Genomic DNA, 26,507 nt, shown 5'->3' on the forward strand with positions numbered 1-26,507 from the left:
TCATAGGGATGCGTTTCACCAAACAAATATTCCAAAGTAAGTGAATGTTTAATGAGTTCTCATAGATCTTTGGATTCCTTTATACCCTCAGGAGTCCTGTACGATATAGTAACCAGGTACCAGTATTGATCCTGTGTCAGAAGTCTTACATGGTAAACGAATTTTGACTGCTAAGTTCAATGAATAGGAAAATAGGAATGTGGGTAAGCTACTACAAACAGCATAGTGAACACATTATTGTGGCCAAGATAGATACGAAGCCCACATCTACTACAGTAGTACAAGTTTATATGCCAACTAGCTCTGCAGATGACGAAGAAATTGAAGAAATGTATGATGAAATAAAAGAAATTATTCAGATAGTGAAGGGAGACGAAAATTTAATAGTCATGGGTGACTGGAATTCGAGTGTAGGAAAAGGGAGAGAAGGAAACGTAGTAGGTGAATATGGATTGGGGCTAAGAAATGAAAGAGGAAGCCGCCTGGTAGAATTTTGCACAGAGCACAACTTAATCATAGCTAACACTTGGTTTAAGAATCATGATAGAAGGTTGTATACATGGAAGAACCCTGGAGATACTAAAAGGTATCAGATAGATTATATAATGGTAAGACAGAGATTTAGGAACCAGGTTTCAAATTGTAAGACATTTCCAGGGGCAGATGTGGACTCTGACCACAATCTATTGGTTATGACCTGTAGATTAAAACTGAAGAAACTGCAAAAAGGTGGGAATTTAAGGAGATGGGACCTGGATAAACTGCCTAAACCAGAGGTTGTACAGAGTTTCAGGGAGAGTATAAGGGAACAATTGACAGGAATGGGGGAAAGAAATACAGTAGAAGAAGAATGGGTAGCTTTGAGGGATGAAGTAGTGAAGGCAGCAGAGGATCAAGTAGGTAAAAAGACGAGGGCTAGTAGAAATCCTTGGGTAACAGAAGAAATATTGAATTTAATTGATGAAAGGAGAAAATATAAAAATGCAGTAAATGAAGCAGGCAAAAAGGAATACAAACGTCTCAAAAATGAGATCGACAGGAAGTGCAGAATGGCTAAGCAGGGATGGCTAGAGGACAAATGTAAGGATGTAGAGGCTTATCTCACTAGGGGTAAGATAGATACTGCCTACAGGAAAATTAGGGAGATCTTTGGACATAAGAGAACCACTTGCATGAACATCAAGAGCTCAGATGGAAACCCAGTTCTAAGCAAAGAAGGGAAAGCAGAAAGGTGGAAGGAGTATATAGAGGGTCTATACATGGGTGATGTACTTGAGGTCAATATTATGGAAATGGAAGAGGATGTAGATGAAGATGAAATGGGAGATACGATACTGCGTGAAGAGTTTGACAGAGCACTGAAAGACCTGCGTCGAAACAAGGCCCCCGGAGTAGACAACATTCCAGTAGAACTACTGACGGCCTTGGGAGAGCCAGTCCTGACGAAACTCTACCATCTGGTGAGCAAGACGTATGAAACAGGCGAAATACCCTCAGACTTCAAGAAGAATATAATAATTCCAATCCCAAAGAAAGCAGGTGTTGACAGATGTGAAAATTACCAAACAATCAGTTTAATAAGCCACAGCTGCAAAATACTAACACGAATTCTTTACAGACGAATGGAAAAACTAGTGGAAGCCGACCTCGGGGAAGATCAGTTTGGATTCCGTAGAAATACTGGAACACATGAGGCAATACTGACCTTACGACCTATCTTAGAAGAAAGATTAAGGAAAGGCAAACCTACGTTTCTAGCATTTGTAGACTTAGAGAAAGCTTTTGACAATGTTGACTGGAATACTCTCTTTCAAATTCTAAAGGTGGCAGGGGTAAAATACAGGGAGCGAAAGGCTATTTACAATTTGTACAGAAACCAGATGGCAGTTATAAGAGTCGAGGGGCATGAGAGGGAAGCAGCGGTTGGGAAGGGAGTGAGACAGGGTTGTAGCCTCTCCCCAATGTTATTCAATCTGTATATTGAGCAAGCAGTAAAGGAAACAAAAGAAAAATTTGGAGTTGGTATTAAAATCCATGGAGAAGAAATAAAAACTTTGAGGTTCGCCGATGACATTGTAATTCTGTCAGAGACAGCAAAGGACTTGGAAGAGCAGTTGAACGGAATGGATGGTGTCTTGAAGGGAGGATATAAGATGAACATCAACAAAAGCAAAACGAGGATAATGGAATGTAATCGAATTAAGTCGGGTGATGCTGAGGGTATTAGATTAGGAAATGAGACACTTAAAGTAGTAAAGGAGTTTTGCTATTTGGGGAGCAAAATAACTGATGATGGTCGAAGTAGAGAGGATATAAAATGTAGACTGGCAATGGCAAGGAAAGCGTTTCTGAAGAAGAGAAATTTGTTAACATCGAGTATAGATTTAAGTGTCAGGAAGTCATTTCTGAAAGTATTTGTATGGAGTGTAGCCATGTATGGAAGTGAAACATGGACGGTAAATAGTTTGGACAAGAAGAGAATAGAAGCTTTTGAAATGTGGTGCTACAGAAGAATGCTGAAGATCAGATGGGTAGATCACATAACTAATGAGGAAGTATTGAATAGGATTGGGGAGAAGAGAAGTTTGTGGCACAACTTGACTAGAAGAAGGGATCGGTTGGTAGGACATGTTCTGAGGCATCAAGGAATCACCAATTTAGTATTGGAAGGCAGCGTGGAGGGTAAAAATCGTAGGGGGAGACCAAGAGATGAATACACTAAGCAGATTCAGAAGGATGTAGGTTGCAGTAGGTACTGGGAGATGAAGAAGCTTGCACAGGATAGAGTAGCATGGAGAGCTGCATCAAACCAGTCTCAGGACTGAAGACCACAACAACAACAACAAGTTCAGCTTGTTGTATATCACAGTTGCATAGATGCAACAACGTTTTCTATGTTACTTTTGAAGGCACTATTTATTTGACCTGTATATTGGCATTGAATGCTTTGCAGAATGATCATCATACGGTAATTAGGTGTTTAATGAAATATTATGTTAGCCTTTAGCAAGAGATTTCCCTTAAAAGCAGCAGTATGTGGTTTGGTTTCTAACTTGTGAGACATAATAAGAGCGTATTAAAAAAATCATCCAATTTGGCACGTCTATATTTCTGAAACTAATAAACATATGCAATAAATTTTGATTTTTGATGAACAGGGAAATCTTTTTATTTTTATTTTTTTTAATACCTTTTCATAGGTGTTCAGTATGTCCACCTTGAGATGCATGGCTTATGTCAATGCAGTATTCAAATTATTCCCACACTGCAGCGAGCATGTCATAAGTTCCACCTTCAACAGCTGCTGTTGTGCAATGTCTTAGCACATTCAATGTTGTTGATAATGGAGAAACATAAACAATCTTTTATAATCCCTCACAAGAAGTAGTTACATACAGTCAGGTCCGGTGACCTTGAAGGCCCAGTAATGTAAGGCTGAGAATCATTTGGTCCAGAGTGACCACTCCATCGTTCAGTAAACCATCAATTTAGTAAACCATCAATTTAGAAATTCCCACACTTCCAGATGCCAGTGTGGTGGTGCCCTATCCTGTTGGTAAATGAAGTCATTGCAATCAGTCTCCAACTATGGGAAAAGAAAGTTCTCAAGCACATCGAGATATGTGCTTCCTGTAACAATGTTCTCGGCAAAGAAAAATTGACCATGTACCTTTTCCCATGAAACTGCACAAAACACATCAAATTTTGGAGAGTCTCTCTCATGTTGTACAACTTCATGTGGTTGTTCCGTACCTCATATTCTCACATTATGACAGTTCACCTTTCCATTTAAATGGAATGTTGCCTCGTAACTGAACACTAAGCATGGAAGAAATGTCATCCTCCATTTTGCCAAGAACAAAACTACAGAACTCCACACGTTGTTGTTTGTCGCCTTCATGAAGAGCTTGCAGTAGCTGAATTTTCTATGGTTTCATGTGTAAACGTTGACGCAACACACACGAGTCGAACATCGGGGACATGTTGAGCTGTTGAGCTGCATGGTGAACGGATTTCTGCAGACAGACTTGTGACTTATGGCGGATGCGTTCAATGTCAAACAATCGAGGATGGCCCAGCGACTTGCCTTTACACAAACAACGTGTTTATCAGAATGTTCAAGGTGTCTAATGCTCTGAGCTGTAGGAGGATCCACGCCATACCTAGTACGGAAGTCACGGTGAACAGTGATTACTGACGCACACTGCATAAAATGTAAACACAAAAAACTTTCTGTTGTCCCAACGTCATTTTAGAAGAACTGAAGTGGGAGCACACAGCTGTTATCTAGAGGAAACATGTAAAACTTGAGAGTTTGCTCTTTCCAACAGTACATTTTTCATGCACATGTCTCAGATAACACAATAGTTATGATTTTTAAAAAATCAGATGATTCATTTTGATACACTCCGTACTTTTGAATGAGTCTTTAACTTCAATCATTGTTTATGAAATGATTTTCAGGTATGTGAACTACATTTTCCAAAAAGAGGATATTTTGAAACATACAGAGCGCTCCGATAAAAAATCTGGCTCCACTCTACACAGCTAAATCTATGCCATCAGTTTTTTCCAACTGCCCTCAGTACCTCACAGTGGTCAAGAAAAAATTAGAGATCCCTGAAGCAAGAAAGGTAAGGTTGGAAATAGCAATTTATCTGCTGTAATATCTTAATCTCTACGTACATATACAGTTTGAAGGAAGAAGAAGGTTCATGGAATTTAGCAAATTTGACTACTTGGAAAGGGAAAAATTTAGTGAAAGTTGGACCATAGAGATGAAAAAGTAATGTTAAGAGTACTGTTTATCCCCATACTTCACACCCTTGCTCATCCTTATTTTTTATTATTACAGTGCCCATGGGTTGAAAAGCATTAGGAAAAACAGGGTCACCCAGAAAAATTCCCTGTAGGTTCTCACAAACCCTAATTTTGAAAACATCGACAAAAATTTGCCACTAAATTAGCTTCATTTTCTACCCTTACGAAACTCCATGCCTTGGAAAGTAAATCAGTCAAAAGTACTCCTATGGCTTGAGTATGAAATCTCTCTGTCTACCAAATTTTGAAAGGCAGAATGTAACATATGCTCTAAATGTTTTCAATCCATGGGTTGAACAGGGGCTTCTGCCTTTAGGCGAGGAACAAAATCTGTATGAATATCAGAGTACTACCGATTTTATTACATTAGTTGAAAAATGGTGATCAAACAAAAAATGCAAAGATGAATGTCTGAAAGAGTCACTTAAGCATCCACTGATAGTGAAAGGAAACAAGGATAATTTCTTATTTCTGAATAAGTTTCTGAACAGGTTAGATGTTTGGGATGAGATGGGGTTAAAATAATAACTGTCTTACACAAGACACCCAGTTGGGCACTATTAAACACCACTCATAGGATAAATGAAATGGGCAAGTACTGTACAAATGAACTTGGCTTCAAGTACTTTCTGTTGGGTAAAATACAGATGAGTGCTTCTAGGCAAGATTTGGCAATTACAGAGCATATGCATGTTTACAGTACTTAGTATCCTTAAAAGTCTTTGAAACTGAATTACGATACGACATCAAGACCTTCTTCCATTACAATCCAATTTCAGAATGTGGCAGTTTCTCTGACAAGTACTGATGAAAGCAGGCTCCCTAAATTTCCAGTTGATACGAAAGCCACTAATGGATCATCCACATCAACTATTAGCGATACAATTCATATTAAATGTTCTCCTACAGGTGTGGAGGAGGTGGAGAAACTACTTCTTACTTATTTATATGGCTACTGTACTCTGACTGCTCTGAAGAGACTGAAAGCTGAATTTTGTGCTTCAGTCATGATTTTGGACACGGAAGCATTGCCTGAAGATAGTACTGATAATGATACTCTAACAGCAGGAATGGATATGGTAGGTCTGTTGTATCCTCACTTGGATATGGTGAATGCTGTCAGGTGAACTACTTAACAGTACAGAAGTTAATTGAAAGTCACAGTGAAGCTGAATTCTTGAGACATAACAATCAGAGAAAACTTTTAATTAGTTTGACAACAGTCAGAGTGAACAGGTTAGGTTCCTTCCTACTGCACTTCACTTGTGAAAATGGACATTTTAAAGAGAAAATACTAAGTGAGCTGGTAATTGTTTCAACAAATACATTTCTTAATGATATGTGAAGTAAATGTACGATAATGGTGTTAATATTAAAAAAAAGAGGAAACTACAGAGTTTGAATGAAGAAATACTGTAAATGTAATTGTAATGTCATTATTATCAATAAAAATGGAAACTTACTGTTTTAAATCAAAAATATTATCATCTAGGTCATTTATTTAAATGTGAGAACCTATATTTTCTCCTCTCCTGAAGTCCCATATTGACAGAAATATGAGAAAGAAGTGTGTGTGTGTGTGTGTGTGTGTGTGTGTGTGTGTTTAGAAAATGTTTCCCACAGATAATGAATTCTGAACATCCTCTTTAATAATGAAAATGTCTGCTTTGGATCTGCGTAGTGGAACAATGTCTGACACTGTATACAGTAAAACAAATTACTGTATTTTACATGATTACTAAATCGGTAGTTTGTTGTTCAGTATGCATATATTCTAAACTCCTACCACTTCGGGCAGTGAGAATGTATTACATGGATAGTGTGTTTCATATCTTATAGTCATTATCAGTGAAGAGTTGTAAGTAAAAATTGGCAATTAATTTGAAGTATTAGAACATTTTTGCTGCTTTCACACTCATAATACTTGTCTGCTTGGACAAGAAAATGAAAATGAAATTTGTGGTTGTCAGTGTTCAACACATGCTATTACAAGTGATTTATGCAACCAATACAGTATGTAATTCATCACATCTCTTGACAAAGCACGTAATGTCATACTTAAATAGTCCAACACCACTAGGTCGTGATGCTTTTTACATGTAATTAGTGCATTTTATGTGGAAATTAGTTTGTACTGGGTTGCTTCTTCAACAGAGTATGGGTTAGTGCTCTTCTTTATGCATCTTGATTGTTCTATGGACTGAGGAGCTGTTACATTCATAATAGCACTGCCCCCCCCCCCTTTTTCTTTCACAAGAAAACTGAAACTTGTGGTTGTAAGAGAACAACAAATATTTTTCTGAGTGATGTGTACCAACCAATTAAGTATGTAATTCATTACAGTTCTTAGCAAAGCATATACTGCTATACTTAAATTTCATAGTCCAACACTAACAGTCCTGATGTTGCTTATTAGTACATTTTATGAGAAAGTTACCCAGTACTAGGTTGATCCTGCAAACAACTATGGGCTTATTTGTGCTCTTCATGTATTTTGGTCGATCTGTAGGGGTGAGGAGGAACTTCAGATGTCAATGAAATAAGATTTCTTACAACTATACATGAGAGAAAGGTGTGGGGGGGGGGGGGGGGGCGGCACCAGAAGACAGATGAGAGAGAGAGAGAGAGAGAGAGAGAGAGAGAGAGAGAGAGAAGAGAGAGAGAGAGAGAGAGAGAGAGAAATATTTATTATATTTAATAAAATTGTGTTGGTCAAAGTTTCTCCATTTAAGCTGTAAGATGTTACTATTTATCTTTTGTAGTGGGCATTTTCTTTATAGGCTTTGTGGTGTTGTCTGTATCTTGTCTTTATCTAAACAGATAATAACTGCTTTACTGTTGCCATTCTTTCAGTTCTCTGTATTACATTTTGCATCTATTGAAATTGCTTCTGTGGTCCTGTTAAGTCATAGATTAAATTTTGGTTTCACTGCTATTAAAGTTTGAATTAATGTTTTTTTTTTTTTACTTTTCTGTGTTATTTAAATGAATCACAAACTATTTTGCAAGTGATAGCCCTGAAGATAGCTTCCACACTCATTTATTTGATTGAGGTTCAAGAAATTTCAGCACAGAAGTATTTTTGTCATAAAAAGTTGTTTTGTTCCCTGTTTACAATCATTTTCGTTGAAAATAAATCTAGTGTCTAGTGACATTATGACGTTCACAAATGTACATATATTTGACATTTGCCTTTCCAGTAAAGCAAATGACAAAACCCTGTTTTGTACTTGGAAATAAGTTTCCATAATGATTTGGAAGTAGTACGTACTGTTAGTTGACTGTCAAATTTCCGAAACTCACAGTGATGTAATGCATCTTCTCATACTGATCTATGTTACCTTCTACAGGTTGTAGTAATACATTAATGGAAAACAAATTTGCAACACCAAGAAACAAGTTATGTAGAGTAATGAAATTTCAGGAAACATTTTTCTATGTAACACATTTAAATGATTAACATTCCAAGATCACAGGTTGATGTAAGCACAAGAAAAACCATTGCAAATGTGAAATGCTGGTACATTAATAAGGTACATTAATAACTGGTGTAAATGTCAAATGTTGAATGCAAGCAAGTAAATATGGATGCACTATGTTGTGTAGGTGCCGGATGTCAGTTTGTGACATGGGGTTCCATGTCTGTTGCACTTTTTCGGTCAATACAGGAATGGTTAATGCTGGTTGTGGACAATGCTGGAGTTGTCGTCTGATGATGTCACATAGGTGCTTGACTGGAGACTTATCTAGTGATTGAGCAGGACAAGGCAACATGATGACACTCTGAAAGAGCATGCTGGGTTACAGCAGTGGCTTGTGGGTGAGTGTTATCCATTTGGAAAACACCCTCTGGGATGCTGTTCATGAAAGGCAGAAAAACAGGTTGAATCACCAGACTGACATAGAAATTTGCAGTCAGGGTGCACGGAATAACCACATGAGTGCTCCTGCTGTTATAGGAAATTGCACCCCAGAACATAACTCCAGGTGTAGGTCCAGTGTGTCCAGCACACAGATAGGTTGGTTGCAGGCCCCCAAATGGCATCCTAACTAACACACAACCATCATTGGCAATGAGGCAGAACCGGCTTTCATCAGAAACACAACAGATCTCCACTCCACCCTTCAATGAGCTCTTTCTTGACACCACTGAAGTCGCAAACGGCGGTGGCTTGGGGTCAGTGGAATGCACGTTACAGGGTGTCTGGCTTGGAGCTTCCTTGAAGTAACCAATTTGTAAAAAGTTTGTTGTCTCACTGTGGTGCTAACTGCTGCTCCAGTTGCTGCTGCTGCAGATGCAGTATAATGCACCACAGCCACATGCTGAACACAATGGTTCTCCTTGGTAGTGCCACATGATCGTCTGGAGCCTGGTCTTCTTGCTACCGTACTTTCCCCAAGACTACCGCTGCTAGCAATCACGTACAGTGGCTATGTTCCTGCCAGGTCTTTCTGCAGTATTGCGGAAAGAGCATCAAGTTTCTTGTAGCCCTCTTACACAACCCGATTCAAACTCAGTGAGTTGTTGATACTGTTGCCATCGTTATCTTAAAGGCATTCTTGACTAACATCGCCAACTCAAAGATAACTAATGTTAACGACCATCACAGCACGTATTTAAAGCCAACCTGATTTGCACCCTCATAGTGGTGCCACTCTTATCTTAATGGTGCCAAATTTCAATAGATTGTCTTTCAGATGTAGAAACATGCCAACCAACTTATCTTGCACGATACCTTGGAGTTGTGATTTTTTTTCCATCAGTGGACATTCCTATGGCCTTCAGTTGTATATTAATCATAGTAATGAAGTCGTTTCCATAAACAGAACCACAGAATAAAAATAATAATAAAAAATCTAACTCAGTCCATAGTCAAACTCATTAGTGAGCAGGAGGGACGAATGACAGGTGTTTATATGAGCTAGTGACATGCATGCTCAGATACTGGTGACCACAATGGGCCCAGCATACCTGATTGACATGATGCCACAAACGAGCATCAAGGCCTTCCATAGAGTCGATGTTGTTGTCTGTCATTGCTGGGTGATACATGTGGTAATCAATGGATGGGAGATATGGAATGAAGTGAGATGGCTAGAAGAAGCCTTCGATCATTTTCAACAAGGGACAGAAAATCACAGAATGCTTAAAGGAGTTGTTGGGGCACATAGAAGAATACATGGAACTTACTGTGTTTGGGACAGCTGATGAGGAGGACACTAGGAGAGTGAATGACATAGTAGAAGTAATGAAACAATGGGTGAAAGGAAACACAGCAGCAAAGGGAGTGGCACACAATGCAAACTGAGTGTTTGGAGAAAGATGTGTTGAATGTTACTTGGTTACTATGCCAGCTGACTGGGAAACTGACGAGTTATGCCAAAACTCCTGAAGAATCAGTGAATTGGAACGTCAAGAGGTTGAAAACTGAAGTACAAATATTGGAAAAGTTGTGGTAACAAAATGATTACAGTCCTTGGAGGACAGCATGTGGGAAGCATGAAGAGAGATAGCATAGTTGCGGGAAGCTACGCAGCAAGCAGTGCAAGGCCAGCTAGGAGTGAACTAGTTGTCACCAGAACAGTACCTGGAGGTGCTAAGGAAGATGCAAAAAGAGTGACCACCAGGGTCAGGGTTGGTCTTGGAAGCTAATCATAAAAATGTACCCTTCTAGCAGCAAGGAAGCATGCACAGTATCAATGTTATGTAGTCCATGTGTATTTCGTTAAGTGGCCTCTGCTGAAGAAGTTCGTCTGGTTAAGGGTACAATGGTTGTTAATGGTCACAGAAGATAAAAGTAAACCTATGGAAATGGAAGAAGTGGAGTTATAGAAGTGTTAAAGAGGTGTGTTTATGGTTTATCCGAACAGAGAAATGAGAAAGGGTCAGAATTCTTGCATAGAGAAATTACTAATGGGTCAAAAAGAAGAAAAGGAATGCAAGATGGGGGTGATTAAACTTAAGTTGTACTTCCAGCAGACTGAGGCACAAACTCTGCCTTCGATATAGTACTATAGTACTTCGATATAGTCCTTCACTACCAAGCTGGTGTCATCAGCAAACAGAAATATTTTTGAATCACCTGTAATACTAGAAGGCACATCATTTATATAAATAAGAAACAGCAGTGGCCCCAGCACCGACCCTTGGGGAACGCCCCACTTAACAGTGCCCCATTGGGACTGAACATTACTACCATTCTCAATATCGCGGAGAATTACCTTCTGCTTTCTGTTCTTAAAGTAAGAGGCGAACCAACTGTAAGCTACTCCCCTTACTCCATAGTGGTCCAACTTCTGCAGTGATATTTTGTGGTGAACAGAGTCAAAAACCTTCGTTAAATCAAAGAAAACACCTAACACTCGCAACCTTTTATTTAATCCATCCAAAACCTCACAGAGAAAAGAGAATATAGCATTTTCAGTTGTTAAGCCACTTCTAAAACCAAACTGTACATTTGACAGCAAATTATGTGAATTTAAATGCTCCAGTAACCTCGTATATACAACCCTCTCGAAAACTTTAGCAAACACCGATGGCATAGAAATAGGTCTATAATTGTCAACATTATTCCTGTCTCTCTTTTTATAAAGTGGCTTCACTACCGAGTACTTTAATCGGTCAGGAAACCGACCACTCCTAAAGGAAAAGTTACAGATATGCCTAAGTACTGGGCTAACATACATAGTATTCTGCTATTACGCCACACACAAACAAACCTGGCCTGCAGGCAGATCAGTGAGACTAAATCCGATGGGCAGCGGCTGAACATTAGTGGGAACTGAATGGCTTCAGGCCAGTAGGCCCAATCCATTACAGATATCCACAGAAACGGTGGTAGTCCACTCGTGTGGCCAGCTATCCATGAGCCACAGACAGGATGTTGGTGAAATGAGATCATGGTGATCAATCCATACAACAGATGACTCGTTCAAATACTCTGAGAATCAATAATAATGAGGATAGGTAGCAACTCACCATAAAGGTGATTGCTGAGTCGCAGACTGGCACATAGAAAAGACAATCACATTCTCACAATTAAATTTTCAGCCACAGCTTTTACCAGAAAATGAGAGCACACACACATTCACACAATCACTCGACACAACTCGTGCACACATGACCGGGCCACTGCGTCTACAGTCTCTGAGAATCAGATCCAATGAAACCACCCCTCATGCCTCCCTACCTCTCATCGGTAGCTGCTAGCCTAGTGGCATGAAGTGGTAACTGCACTGACTGCAAGCTGAGGGGAATGGCAGAAAGATGAGAAGCAGTAGGAATGAGGGAGTAGGGAAGTGGTGTACATACTCAGCTGCTCCCAGCCAGCAATGATGCACGACACCTCGGTGAACCAACCATTTCATCTACTTGACAAAAATTAGATTTTTTCCAGTGTTTTCATTTTTTCCAAATTTCCCTGACATGTTTGAAATTCCCTGACATTCCCTGGTTTCCAGAACCTACGGGAACCCTGTTAAAGGAATATATTGATAAAAGTAATCTCAAAAGAATGGACTGGGGCCAATTGGGCCAGCCGCCAGCTCCTATCATTCTAGTGTAAGGCTAGTCTAGTTAAGGAGACCAGAGGGATCAGGTCTTGTTAAGAAGGAGGGTACTGTGGAGCACCAACTGTGTTAGGTCAGAAACACACAAAGTAGGAAATAGATAACAGCTGAGCCAGTTGCAGGTGGATGTGGATGTTATGCCTTATGAAACGCAACACAGCCATAGCGTGATGCAAAGTGAGCCAACCAGGCAAGATGTGAAAATAGCTGGCACAGCAGCACCTAAGCAGAAGAAGACAGACGGCTTCCTACACTTGCAAAAGTGAAAGCATTTAGTGCACACACCGCAAGGCATAGCAAAGCCCAAGCAAGCCAGTTTTTAACTGAAATATTCTTGTATCAGTATTGAAGCACTATCACCACATGGCTGTGACACTTAGAGGCTATCCAGAATACTGTACAGGGCCCACAGTTCGATCTCGTGTCAGGGCAGCCTGCCCTTAGACATGAGACACAGAGCTACCAGCGCTGCAGGGCCGGCCGTGCCCTTGGACACAGCCCGCTGGCCACAACACTCCTACAGTGGGGTCACAGCCATCGCAGTGCTGAAGACATCAGCTGCACCTCGGCCACTGCTGCCTTAGCCACCGAGCCCACAGGATGTCACTGATGGAAAGAGTGGTGTTATGCCACCACTCAGTCACACTCCACTCTGTCAGCATTGTGGGACATCAAGCACACATGAGGAAGGCAGCTGGATGCCTTAGCCACATTGTCAGTGTTTGAAATGTATCCAGGCAGCAAGCTTCAATAAACAAATTTGAAAGCACAGAACAAATCTACTAACTTTAGTTCGATTTCAGTAAGTGTAGAATGGTTGCTGTATCATCTTCTAATGTCAGCTGCTACTTTTCATTCGAGAAGCACCTCAACTGGCACCCTGGTGCTGAATGGACCCCATTCCAGTACCGGATACTGAATCTGGGTCCTATGAATGGCAGTCAGACACGCTGATCACTTAGCTAGAGGTAGACAACCCAAAGATATCAACAAGAAAATAAAAATAATAAAATAAAATAATGGACCCAAGAAGATAAAAAACTGTTGCTGATATTGAAATATTAGACCAACTCGTACATTACAACTATCTGGGATGTGTAATTATATATGAATATGATACAGAGAAGAAACGAGCAAAATAGTCCAGTGTATGTGGAACAAGCCATATGTGCCTGAAAAACACAATGAGGAAGAAAAATGTTCGAAATTTTGTAAGACTATTACTTTTCCACTTAATTGTAAGTAAGTGAGTCATGTGTCACATATAAAGGATATGAAAATAGAAATCAGGCAGCAGAAATGAGAGTTCTCAGAGCAGTATAAGAATGCAGAGATGAAACAGTATGACGTTATAAATGAACTAACCATCTAAAAATGAGGTAATAAATAATATACGAAAATGGAAAAGAAATAGTATTAACACATTAACAGAATGAGTAGCCACAGATTACCTCACAAAATCATATAAACCTAAAGGGAGAAGAAAGGATAAATTCCAGCATACAACTCCACCCATCAGCTTTGACCAGTGATGTCATACCAAATCCAAAGTTGCAACACACACAAAAGATATCAAAATGGTGACCAATACTTGTAAATTTTTCCATGAACCCAAAATGTAATGATGAATTATCAAATCATGGAAATTCTTAATCTATATTAACAAAAATCAATTGCCAAATATATGAAAGATCACCACCTGAGGACAGCTTGAAAGAAAATTTTTGAAAAATCCAACAGAAAAGTCAGAAAATAACATCAATTGCCCCAAAGTATGATACATCATCAATTAAGAATGGATCGACAGATTTGGTTGATTTTTTCCCCTGTTCTGTTTGTAACTGTCAGGGCACAGTTTATATGAAAGAAAATTTTTGGAAAATCCACAGTGAAAGTCAAAAATTAAAATAAAGTGTGAAAAATCATCATCTGAGAACAGCTCAATTGATTTGGTTGACTTCTTTTGTCGTCTTCGTAATTGTGGATGGTCATGGTATTTCTTGTATAAAAAAGAAACTTTAAAAAAAATTATGCATTCAGTTTCACAGTTCCATTGTCACATATTCATTAAAAAAAATCAGTTTCACTGTTATATATATAATATATAAATACATACGTAATATATAAAGGAGGAACATTGTCGGCGAAAATCCTGAAAAATTCTTGACTGATTTTCTACAAATTTTTACACAAGACATTAATGACCATTCGGACGGACATAGGTTATATGTTTTTGTAAAATATATATATGTAGTTACCACAAATCTCAAAAAGTTCTAGACAGATTTACTTCAGATTTTTATACAATAATCTATTAAACATTCAAACAGTACGGAACAGAGAGATTTGGGGGGAGAGGGCAGGAAAAGATGTATGGAGATACTGTTCAAGATGTATGTGGAATTCCCATACATATTTAGCAATTGCAAAGCATTGCTGGATCCGATAGTCATAAATATATAAACTAAACAGATAACCATGGGAAAATAGTGTTCTGGTTGGGAATACAGTAATGTGTACTGTAAGAACCTTAGAGTCACAGTAATAGTAAAATATAGGGAACACAACAGACAGGAACAAGATATAGCTTAAAAAAAAAAAAAAAAATAAAAAATAAATAATAATAATAATAATAATAATAATAATAATAATAATAATAAAACATGGAATCAACAAAAAAGGTCCTTAAAGAAATTGTGCCATATTCAGGGAAAAACAGCAAAATATTTGTGAGAACCACAATTACAAATATGACTGTGTGCTTAAGTTCTCGTCTAATCGCACCCTCAGAAATTGCAACATATTCGGAATAAACAGGATAGTTTACATCAGTTATTTAGACCCATGGATAACATTTAACAACAGGTTGCTTACATCCTTCACATTGTAAACCTCATGATGTTGTGGTTCCAAGCTGAGAATTGGTATCACTCAGGAGAATTGATTCAACATGAATCACGGAAGACAATGGAATAGGTGGTTATCACAATGCCAGACAGTCTGAAGTGTAAAACAAGGACTACGAAACAATCACTAGTTTAATTCCCAGGAGTACTGATAGGTGGTTAGAAAGGTACCTACAACATTTCAGGAATTGGTTTCAGTGAGGAATTGAGGATTACCTTGCAAACCACTACATACCATTTGAAATGAACACATAGGCGGTGCTCTTACAACTCCATCTGCCATGTACAACATACTGCCCACTCACAATGGAAGTAGCAAGAAATTTAGTGCATGCTTGTGATATACACTCCTGGAAATGGAAAAAAGAACACATTGACACCGGTGTGTCAGACCCACCATACTTGCTCCGGACACTGCGAGAGGGCTGTACAAGCAATGATCACACTCACGGCACAGCGGACACACCAGGAACCGCGGTGTTGGCCGTCGAACGGCGCTAGCTGCGCAGCATTTGTGCACCGCCGCCGTCAGTGTCAGCCAGTTTGCCGTGGCATACGGAGCTCCATCGCAGTCTTTAACACTGGTAGCATGCCGCGACAGCGTGGACGTGAACCGTATATGCAGTTGACGGACTTTGTGCGAGGGCATATAGTGGGCATGCGGGAGGCCGGGTGGACGTACTGCCGAATTGCTCAACACGTGGGGCGTGAGGTCTCCACAGTACATCGATGTTGTCGCCAGTGGTCGGCGGAAGGTGCACGTGCCCGTCGACCTGGGACCGGACCGCAGCGACGCACGGATGCACGCCAAGACCGTAGGATCCTACGCAGTGCCGTAGGGGACCGCACCGCCACTTCCCAGCAAATTAGGGACACTGTTGCTCCTGGGGTATCGGCGAGGACCATTCGCAACCGTCTCCATGAAGCTGGGCTACGGTACCGCACACCGTTAGGCCGTCTTCCGCTCACGCCCCAACATCGTGCAGCCCGCCTCCAGTGGTGTCGCGACAGGCGTGAATGGAGGGACGAATGGAGACGTGTCGTCTTCAGCGATGAGAGTCGCTTCTGCCTTGGTGCCAATGATGGTCGTATGCGTGTTTGGCGCCGTGCAGGTGAGCACCACAATCAGGACTGCATACGACCGAGGCACACAGGGCCAACACCCGGCATCATGGTGTGGGGAGCGATCTCCTACACTGGCCGTACACCACTGGTGATCGTCGAGGGGACACTGAATAGTGCACAGTACATCCAAACCGTCATTGAACCCATCGTTCTACCATTCCTAGACCGGCAAGGGAACTTGCTGTTCCAACAGGACAATGCACGTCCGCATGTATCCCGTGCCACCCAACGTGCTCTAGAAGGTGAAAGTCAACTACCCTGGCCAGCAAGATCTCCGGATCTGTCCCCCATTGAGCATGTTTGGGACTGGATGAAGCGTCGTCTCACGCGGTCTGCACGTCCAGCACGAACGCTGGTCCAACTGAGGCGCCAGGTGGAAATGGCATGGAAAGCCGTTCCACAGGACTACATCCAGCATCTCTACGATCGTCTCCATGGGAGAATAGCAGCCTGCATTGCTGCGAAAGGTGGATATACACTGTACTAGTGCCGACATTGTGCATGCTCTGTTGCCTGTGTCTATGTGCCTGTGGTTCTGTCAGTGTGATCATGTGATGTATCTGACCCCAGGAATGTGTCAATAAAGTTTCCCCTTCCTGGGACAATGAATTCACGGTGTTCTTATTTCAATTTCCAGGAGTGTATATACATGTACACTACTGGCCATTAAAATTGCTACACCAAGAAGAAATGCAGATGATAAACGAGTATTCATTTGACAAATATATTATACTAGAACTGACATGTGATTACATTTTCACGCAATTTGAGTGCATAGATCCTGAGAAATCAGTACCCAGAACAACCATCTCTGGCCGTAATAATGGCCTTGATACGCCTGGGCATTGAGTCAAACAGAGCTTGGATGGCGTGTACAGGTACAGCTGCCCATGCAGCTTCAACACAATACGACAGTTCATCAAGAGTAGTGACTGGCGTATTGTGATGAGCCAGTTGCTCGGCCACAATTGATCAGACATTTTCAATTGGTGAGAGATCTGGAGAATGTGCTGACCAGGGCAGCAGTCGAACATTTTCTGTATCCAGAGAGGCCTGTACAGGACCTGCAACATGCGGTCTTGCACTATCCTGCTGAAATGTAGGGTTTCGCAGGGATCGAATGAAGGGTAGAGCAACGGGTGATACGCCAGTATGGCGATGACGAATACATGCTTCCAATGTGCAATCACGATAGGCTACAATCCGACGGTTATCAAGGTCTGAAACATGATGGTATGCATTTCTCCTCCTTACACGAGGCATCACAACAACGTTTCACCAGGCAACGCCGGTCAACTGCTGTTTGTGTATGAGAAATCAATTGGAAACTTTCCTCATGTCAGCACGTTGTACGTGTCGCCACGGCGCCAACCTTGTGTGAATGCTCTGAAAAGCTAATCATTTGCATATCACAGCATTTTCTTCCTGTCAGTTAAATTTTGCGTCTGCAGCATGTCATCTTCATGATGTAGCAATTTTAATGGCCAGTAGTGTATACATTAACTCAGAAACCACATAACAAAACTGAAATTACAATACTGCACATTTACGTTGGCTAGTAATACCATTGTCAGTGCATTTATGTCCCCAATCAGAACATTTATTTTCCACTGTGCCCTGAAATTTGCAGGTTTTAGTGTGTTTGAAGGTGTCAATAACAAGAAAATTCTTACCCAAATCCTCTTATTCAAAAGGATGTACTGAGAGTTTGTCAGTTTTTGTTTTGGTAATGTTTCAGAGTTAGTGCTGTCCTCTACTGGCTGTTCTTGAGGTTTGTATCTCTGCCTTGCTTATAACATCTCCAATACATCGGCACGGTATCACGCTGTTTACTACTATGATCTGCTTCTAAAATTTAAAATTAATATTGAAGAAAATGATGTTACTTGGTTATGGGGAATCAAATTTGACAATGAATTCATACTGAAAATATTGAAAGATCAGTAAATATGGCAGTTTCAAATGAGACAACTGGAAACGCCATTAGAATATCTCGAGATAGTAATGAACAAACACTGGAAAAGATATGCAGTGATTTTGCAAGTTCTATCTTTTCAGATGCATGCACACAGTATTCTGAGAAACCATCTGACTGATATGACTCTCGCAACATCAGTAGAAGTAATGATCACCACAGAACACTTAAAATCAAAAATTTTAGTGCCTACGGTAATATATCAACAAAGTTGAATTTTGTGGCATTTTAAGTTATTTGTGAAACAACCTTTTATCAGTGGAACATTTCCTGAATGGTTGAAATATGCAGAAGTTAAGCCTTTGTGTAAGAAAGGAAATAAAGGAATACCATCAAACTTCCATCCAATTTCACTTTGGCCAACATTCTCATTCTCAAAAATTTCAAAAAAGATAATATAATCATCTTCTTAACCATCTTATCACAAATAAAATATAATCCCAGTCACAATTATGATTTCCAAAGGTTCTGATACTGAGGAGGATACCTACAAATACAATGAGAATGTACGTAATTCATTAGACAATACATTACAGGCTACTGGTATATTTTACGATCTGTCAAAGGCATCTGACTGTGTAAATCACATCCTTTTAAATAAACTAGAATATTGCAGTGTAACAGGAAATGCTGCAAAATGGTTCAAATCCTATGTCTCTGACAGAAGACAAAGGAAAGAAACATGTATTAAGTTATAAAGCATCATCCACTGTGAACCAAAACATGTGGTGTCCCCCAAGGTTCCATTTTAAGCCCTTACTTTTTCTTGAGTATATCAATGATCTTTCAACTGTAACATTACCAGATGCCAAGTGTGAAACAAACATTGCAACAAATAGTAAATCAAGTATGGCCTTGGGAAGGTCATGGACATTAGTATATTGTTCCTAGCCAATTCTCTTTCACTAAACCTTGAAGAAACTTATTACACGCAGGTTGAACTTTTAGGCTTCCTGTGAGCATACACCAAAAATGTGATGACAAGTGAGAAGTTGACAGTGTCAAATTTTAGGGATTACAACTTGATAGTAAATTTAACTGGGACGAGGATAACACAGAACTGCTGAAGTACCTAAGCAAATCTCTATTTGCTGTGTTAATGTTGTCAGACACAGGTGATATACAAATAAAACGAAGCTGGTGTACTATGCTTACCTTCATTCCAAAATGTGACTTGGGATTATTTTATGGAGGGAATCATAAGGCTAACCGAAAATTTTCTGATCCCAAAACGTGCAACACAAATTATTTGTGGCATGAACTCAAGAATGTTTTGTAGAGGGCTGTTTAAGGAACTGGGGACGCCAACTACTATTTCCCAACATATTTATTCCTTAATGAAATTTGTCACTAAAAATATGTCTCTTTTTCAAACCAACAACACAGTTCATGGAATCAATATTAGAAATAAGAATAACTTTTCACAAATATTTGAAGTCACTTACTTTGATTCAGAAAGATGTCCACTATTCAACAATATACATTTTCCATAATACGTCAGCAACCATAAAAAGTTTAACTAATAATAAAGTTCAGTTTGAGAAGAGTCTTAAGGATGTATTGGTGACCAACTCCTTCTGTTTCATTGATGAATTTCTTAGCAGAACCAATTAATGCGTATATACTGTTAACAATATCCAATAATGTGAATATTGGGTACAATCTGACTTCTGCATAAATTTTGTGTGGTAATGCAGTAGATGTAAATAAGTGCTATAAAATGTTATTTCTTAATTTGCATGACTCATGGCTGCAATAGCCTAAGAATTATCATATGCACCTAAGTATACTTAATGTTTAATATTTCAAGACAAGTTTTACATCACGAAATAAATCTCGGGTGAACAGCCTGGTATGAGTGCGCACAGGACACAATATTTCGGCAATCGACCATGTTGCCATCATCAGGTGCGCTGATGTACTGACCGGCGGTGGGCCGGCGCCATGTATATATAGGACAATCCCCCTCTCGCCCCTCCCTCAGGTGCTTCCTATGAGTCGGTGCGGTCCGCGTCCCGCACGTGGTCCAAGTACAGCGTCCATTCTCTCGCCGTCTAGGTGCTTCGTCCTAGGTCTTCTTGTTCAGGAGGGTCTGCTGGCACCACTCTCATTATTTTTCCCTCATCTCCCGAAGTCGGTACACTCTGGGAAATATCCTTTTTCTTCTTAATCTGGGTGATTGCGGGTTACCGCGCCTTGCTAAAGATGTAACCACTGTCACAATTTAGGTGTGGCTCCCCTCACATCAGCGCACCTGATGAGGGCAATGTGGTCGATTGCCGAAATATTGTGTCCTATGCACACTCATACCAGGCTGTTCACCCGAGATTTATTTCGTCATAAAATACACCTGGAGAAATTGAAGAATCACATCAAGTTTTACATCCTTTTAAACTTAAATATGCATACAATAATTTTTTTTTACCAATTCCACATCCACAAGGGCAATTTTTTATGGGATCTGTGGAAAGTACATTAGCATATCTGTCCTTATTTGTAAATATTTAGTGTGCATTGTTGTTTTCTGACATTTTCCACCTCCCACAGGGTCTCTCACTATGGGTCAACTGGAATGAAAAGTATGTCTAAACTGATCTCAGCAATTCCCTTGTCGGTTGGTTGATCTGGTGCAGTGATTTAGGGAAATCATGGAAAACCTAAATCAGGATGGCCAGATGCGGGTTTAAAAGCATAATTTTTCCCAAATGTGAGTCCAGTATGCTAACCACAGTGCCAACTTGCTCGGCTATTTCCCTTGTAGAGATTGCCAACATCAGCAAACAAAGTCGTATAATGGGTAGCTGCAATCATGACACCAACAGCTTAAGTCATGTCATAGATGCCTGAAAAAATTTCAAAGGCAGCTAAGTCACAATCACAGACACTTGGCGTAATTGTACTGAATGATTTCTCAGAAAATAATTTTGAACAATGAGTTCATGGGCCCACTCAAAGCGTAAATAGTTGCAAAAGCATACTTGACCTCTTAGCAACAAATAATCCTGGACAAGTAGGGAGTATCATGACGAATACAGGGATTAGTGGCCACAAGGCAGTTGCCTTCCAGGCTGAATACCACCACAACCATCAAAAAGAAACGAAAAGTACATCTATTAAAAAAAACTGATAAAAATGTTCTTAACACCTTTTTAAAAAGTCAGTCTCCACCCATTCCGAGCTGATCACATAAGCGTAGAAAAGATGTGGAATGATTTCAAAGAGGTGGTATTGACGGCAATTGAGAGATATATACCACATAAATCAATAAGTGATGGTACTGATCCCACATGGTACACCAAAACAGGTTAGATCACTGTTGCAGAAGCAATGAAAGCATGCCAAATTTAAAAGAATGCAAAATCCCCATGACTGGCAAAGTTTTAAACATGGCACATGCTTAAATGTGAGATGCTTTCAATAAATTCCATAATGAAACTCTGTCGCTGGCCAGTGTGGCCGTGCGGTTAAAGGCGCTTCAGTCTGGAACCGCGTGACCGCTACGGTCGCGGGTTCGAATCCTGCCTCGGGCATGGATGTGTGTGATGTCCTTAGGTTAATTAGGTTTAATTAGTTCTAAGTTCTAGGCGACTGATGACCTCAGAAGTTCAGTCGCATAGTGCTCAGAGCCAATGAAACTCTGTCTCGGAATCTGGCAGAAAACCCACATAGTTTCTGGTCATATATAAAGCACACCAGTGGCAAGATGAATTTTTTTTTTTAACTTGGCTTCTGGCATACAAACTTTTTAGCCATCACAATAAATGTACTGACACATACGACAAGGTAACTTTTTTTTTCTTTGTTATACGTACTGTTTAGGGCATACATTCATATGTTTTTAGATCAAAATTATTGTAATCAGATTAGAAAACACAGTTGACTGCTAAAAAATTATTTGTTAATAAAGTTCTTTAGTTAAGTTCAATTCATTTTAGATTTTTATGTCTTCTTTCGCTAGAAACTGGGATATGGCATCATATGTACTCCTGGTTGTGTCTCTGAGAAATGGGATCGGGCAAAGCGGCTGGCAGCTCCCTTAAAAGGTCGACTCCGCTTTTCTCATAGCGTAAGATGCAATCAATACCTTCACTGCGCGATAACATCGGTGAAGTCACTGATGACAGTGCCACTAAAGCAGAGTTATTAAGCACGGTTTTCCAAAACACCTTAACCAAAGGTGACAAAGTAAATATTACTGAATTCCAATCACGAACAACTGCGAAGATAAGAAAAATAGAAGTACATATCGTCAGTGTAGCAAAGCAGCTTAAATTACTTAATAAAGGCAAGGCCTCCAGTCCAGATTGTATACCAGTCAGGTTCCTTTCAGAGTATGCTGATGCAATAGCTCCATATTTAGCAATTATATACAACAGCTTGTTCACAGGAAGTTCCGCACCAAAAGACTGGAAAATTGCTCAAGTCACACCAATACTCAAAAAGGGAAACAGGAGTAATCCACTGAATTACAGGCCCATATCACTAATGTCTATTTGCAGTAAGGTTTTGGAACATATACTGTGTTTGAACATTATGAATTACCTCAAAGAAAACGATTTATTGACACACAGTCAGCATGAATACAGGAAACACCGTTCTTGTGAAATACTGCTAGTTCTTTATAGGCATGAGGTAATGAGTGCTATTGACAGGGGATGTCAAATTGATTCCATGTTTTTAGATTTCCAGAAAGCTTTCAACACCGTTCCTCACAAGCATCTTCTAACCAAACTGTGTGCCTATGGAATATCGCCTCGGTTGTGCAACTGGAATTGTGATTTGCTGTCAGAAAGAGGTCACAGTTTGTAGTAATAGATGGAAAGTCATGGAGTGAAACAAAAGTAATATCCGGCATTCCCCAAGGAAGTGTTCATGATCTATATTAATGACATAGGAGACAAACTGAGTAGCCCTCTTAGATTATTTGCAGATGATGCTGTCATTTACTGTCTTGTAAAGTCATCAGATGACCAAAACGAATTGCAAAATGATTTAGATATCTGTGGGGTGCAAAAAGTGGCAATTGACCCTGAATAAAGAAAAATGTGAAGTTATTCACATGAGTACTAAAAGAAAGCTGCTAACTTTCAATCACGCGATAAGTCACACAAATCTGAAGGCTATAAGTTCAACTAAATACTTAGCAATTAAAATTACAAATAACCTAAATTGGAACGATCAGATAGATAATGTTGTGGGTAGAGCAAATCAAAGATTGCAATTTATTGGCTGAATACTCAGAAGGTGCAACAGATCTACTAAAGATACTGCTTAAACTACACTTTTCCGTCCTATTCTGGAGTATTGCTGCGCGGTGTGGGATCTGCATCTGGTGGGACTGGCAGATGACATCGAAAAAGTTCAAAGAAGGGCAGCTTGTTTTGTATTATCGTGAAATAGGGGAGATAGTGCCACAGACATGATACGTGAATTGCACTGGCAATCGTTAAAACAAAGGTGTTTTTCATTGCGACGGGATCTTCTCATGAAATTTCGATCACCAGTTTTCTCCTCGGATTGCGAAAACCTACAAAGGGAGAAATGATCATCACAATAAAATAAAAGAAATTAGGGCTCAGACAGAAAAGTTTAAGTGCTCGTTTTTCCCAAGGCACCATTCGAGAGTGGAACAGTAGAGAGACAGCTTGAAGGTGGTTCATTGAACCCTCTGCCAGGCACTTAATTGTGAATAGCAGAATAATCATTGCAGATGTAGAAGTCACATCACCAGCAGCTGAGGTCTCATCACCAATAACTGCAGTGAGCATCACAGCACAATCGAATAAATGATGTACAACACACAACAAGCTCACAGCGCTCAAGGATAATTACTGCATCAATGGAGTATTGTTAGGCTACCTTAAGTGAAGGCTATGATACTCAGCTTCAGCTTTAACGCAGGATGTCATCAAAATAGTGAAGACAAGCATCTCAGTTATGGCAGCCACTACACCATTTACACAGCTATAGAAAACCGTAACTTGTAGTAACACATTTACTGGCTTCACAAACACAACCGAATTATCACCGTACAACCTAACATGTCTGCTGCCACAACTTCCTTTTAATTGCTAACAGTGACACCACTCATCAAAGAAGATACATCCAATAAATTTTTCTATTGAAAATTGTGGTGGCTATGTACTGAGTTTAATTAATGAATCCTAGTAAGAAGTGCTATAACAATCAATTTTTTTTTTTCTTCAGCATATCTGGCTTATTTTGAAATGAACTTTCCAAACAAACTAGTCAGAATTCTAATATGCGAAATTATTATATCCATTACATGGGTCACAACAGGCACTGAAAACTCTTGTATGACACTAAGAATTATTTTATAAATACACTTCATATGTTAATCTTGAACTCCAAAAATCAGAAAAAATCGTGTGCAAAACCTGCCTGTAGCATGAAAAGTGTTAATGATGGTTAAAAGCTTGAACTGAATGTCAGCAGGTGTAAATAAAGCATCGGTGTCATGTAATATAAACTGTGAAGTGTTTCTCTAGAGATTACAAATTTCAAAAGGCATATTGTAACTGAAAATGGAGTCAGGAATACACTGAAAAACTATTAAAACACAGCACTATTTCTACAAAGTCAGTAAACACTTGAATGGCAACAGCCTACAGACTAGAAATTTGCATGGCTTTAAAACAGACAGGACTAACACAACATTAATTTGTGTTAGACAGAGGAAATGTAGAAAACAGCACAAGTGTGGTAGGACCAAACTTGACAGTGTCGGGAGTACCACCAGAAAGTGCAATTTAAGTTATCGTCATATTTTCTACTTGAGAAATTCAAGTAGATATGTTGGTTCTCAATAATGCTACTCTTAATTAAATACTGAGTGTATTTATACCATAATAGTACTGTTTTTACTATGTTTGTTTGCAAAAGAAAGCTTCTGTTGTTGCTTTGTATCTTATCTAGTTCTGTTCTAGATTACTGTATACATGTAGCAATTCTGTGACACAATACTAATGTGGAAAATTGCAAAATTTTGTTAATGATGAAGTGTTGGGGAAGCAGTGTGTATGTGGTGTTAATTGAATGTCAAATGGAATAAAATTGCAATATAGCTTTGCATTGCAACTGTGCACATAAGTTGTTTATGATGTAAGCTGTTCATAGTTTTAAGATATAAATTGGATACGCATTCTCGCGGTGTGCAGCAGAGAAGTATTTAAGGAACTGAACATGCATCAGAAAAGAGCAAGGTTAAAATACTTTTTTGGATTCCCTAAACACTTTAAGAAAAACGACGTGATGGTTACCTCAACAGAACTACAACCAATTTCGTATCCCATCTTTGACTTGTTCGAGCTTATACAAGTACAAACCAAAACAACTGCACAGGGGTAAAAAGTTTTGTAACTGATCATGAAATCGGGAAATATACGTCGCACCCAATTTATTGGACTACTGCAAGCCCTTACGCAAGTAATTGTTGTTCTATGTTGCTGTGGGAGAACGGCCTTGCTCTATACTTAGGATAAAAAAAGAAAAGAAAAAAAATTATGAAGTAATCAGTACACCCTTATAGTTTTGAGCAGTTGCACAAACTCTATCCAGTAATGACCATAGTTAATGGTTATCTCTATGAAGCATAGTTTTCAATTACACATAAAAAACTTTCGTTTTAAAGGATCATATCTCCAAGGCACGTAAATAACAATCGTCTTTACATTATGGACATGTTCTCTTAATTCACTTTCAATAACAAATGGGAAATAGTAATGCGCTTCTGTAAAATTATACCACTACTCACACTCTAATTAGTAATTTGTGTAAACAAAATAGGAACACCGCGCCTTATTCTAAATAATAAACACAACTAGACCAATCGATATTCGTCACACAAAAATCGAGCAGTCGATATAAGCCATTCAAATTGTGACAGATATGTAAGATCGATTCACACTTGACGGAACAGAGGATGGCGTTCAAACCACAGTCTATAATAGACTGTGGTTAAAACAGGCCGTCACAGAAACAGAACGGAATGTCAAGGCCAAGGAATCTCGGGAAGAAATTACTAATGTTACAGTTGGTGGAGGGAGCGATGTACTGTTTCGCCATCTAAGTGCGGAAACTGACCTATTTTC

The 26,507-nt window shown here is 39.5% G+C and overlaps 1 protein-coding gene across 2 annotated transcripts in view; it reads right to left on the bottom strand.

Moving 5' to 3' along the window:
• The window catches only part of LOC126161914 (uncharacterized), a 96,233-nt gene extending 69,978 nt beyond the window's left edge, over window positions 1–26,255 (bottom strand). Inside the window, exons 1-2 of one of the 2 annotated variants that reach the window (XM_049918075.1) lie at window positions 26,171–26,255; window positions 18,095–18,269 (exon numbers count right to left, since the gene is read on the bottom strand). The gene's annotated coding sequence lies outside the window, so the exon portion shown is untranslated. The remainder of the gene's footprint in view (window positions 1–18,094; window positions 18,270–26,170) is intronic. The other variant, XM_049918076.1, reaches the window with a different exon arrangement.
• Between the last annotated feature and the right edge of the window lie 252 nt (window positions 26,256–26,507).

The sequence above is a fragment of the Schistocerca cancellata genome, chromosome 2 (assembly GCF_023864275.1).
Source record: "Schistocerca cancellata isolate TAMUIC-IGC-003103 chromosome 2, iqSchCanc2.1, whole genome shotgun sequence".
NCBI lineage: Eukaryota > Metazoa > Arthropoda > Insecta > Orthoptera > Acrididae > Schistocerca > Schistocerca cancellata.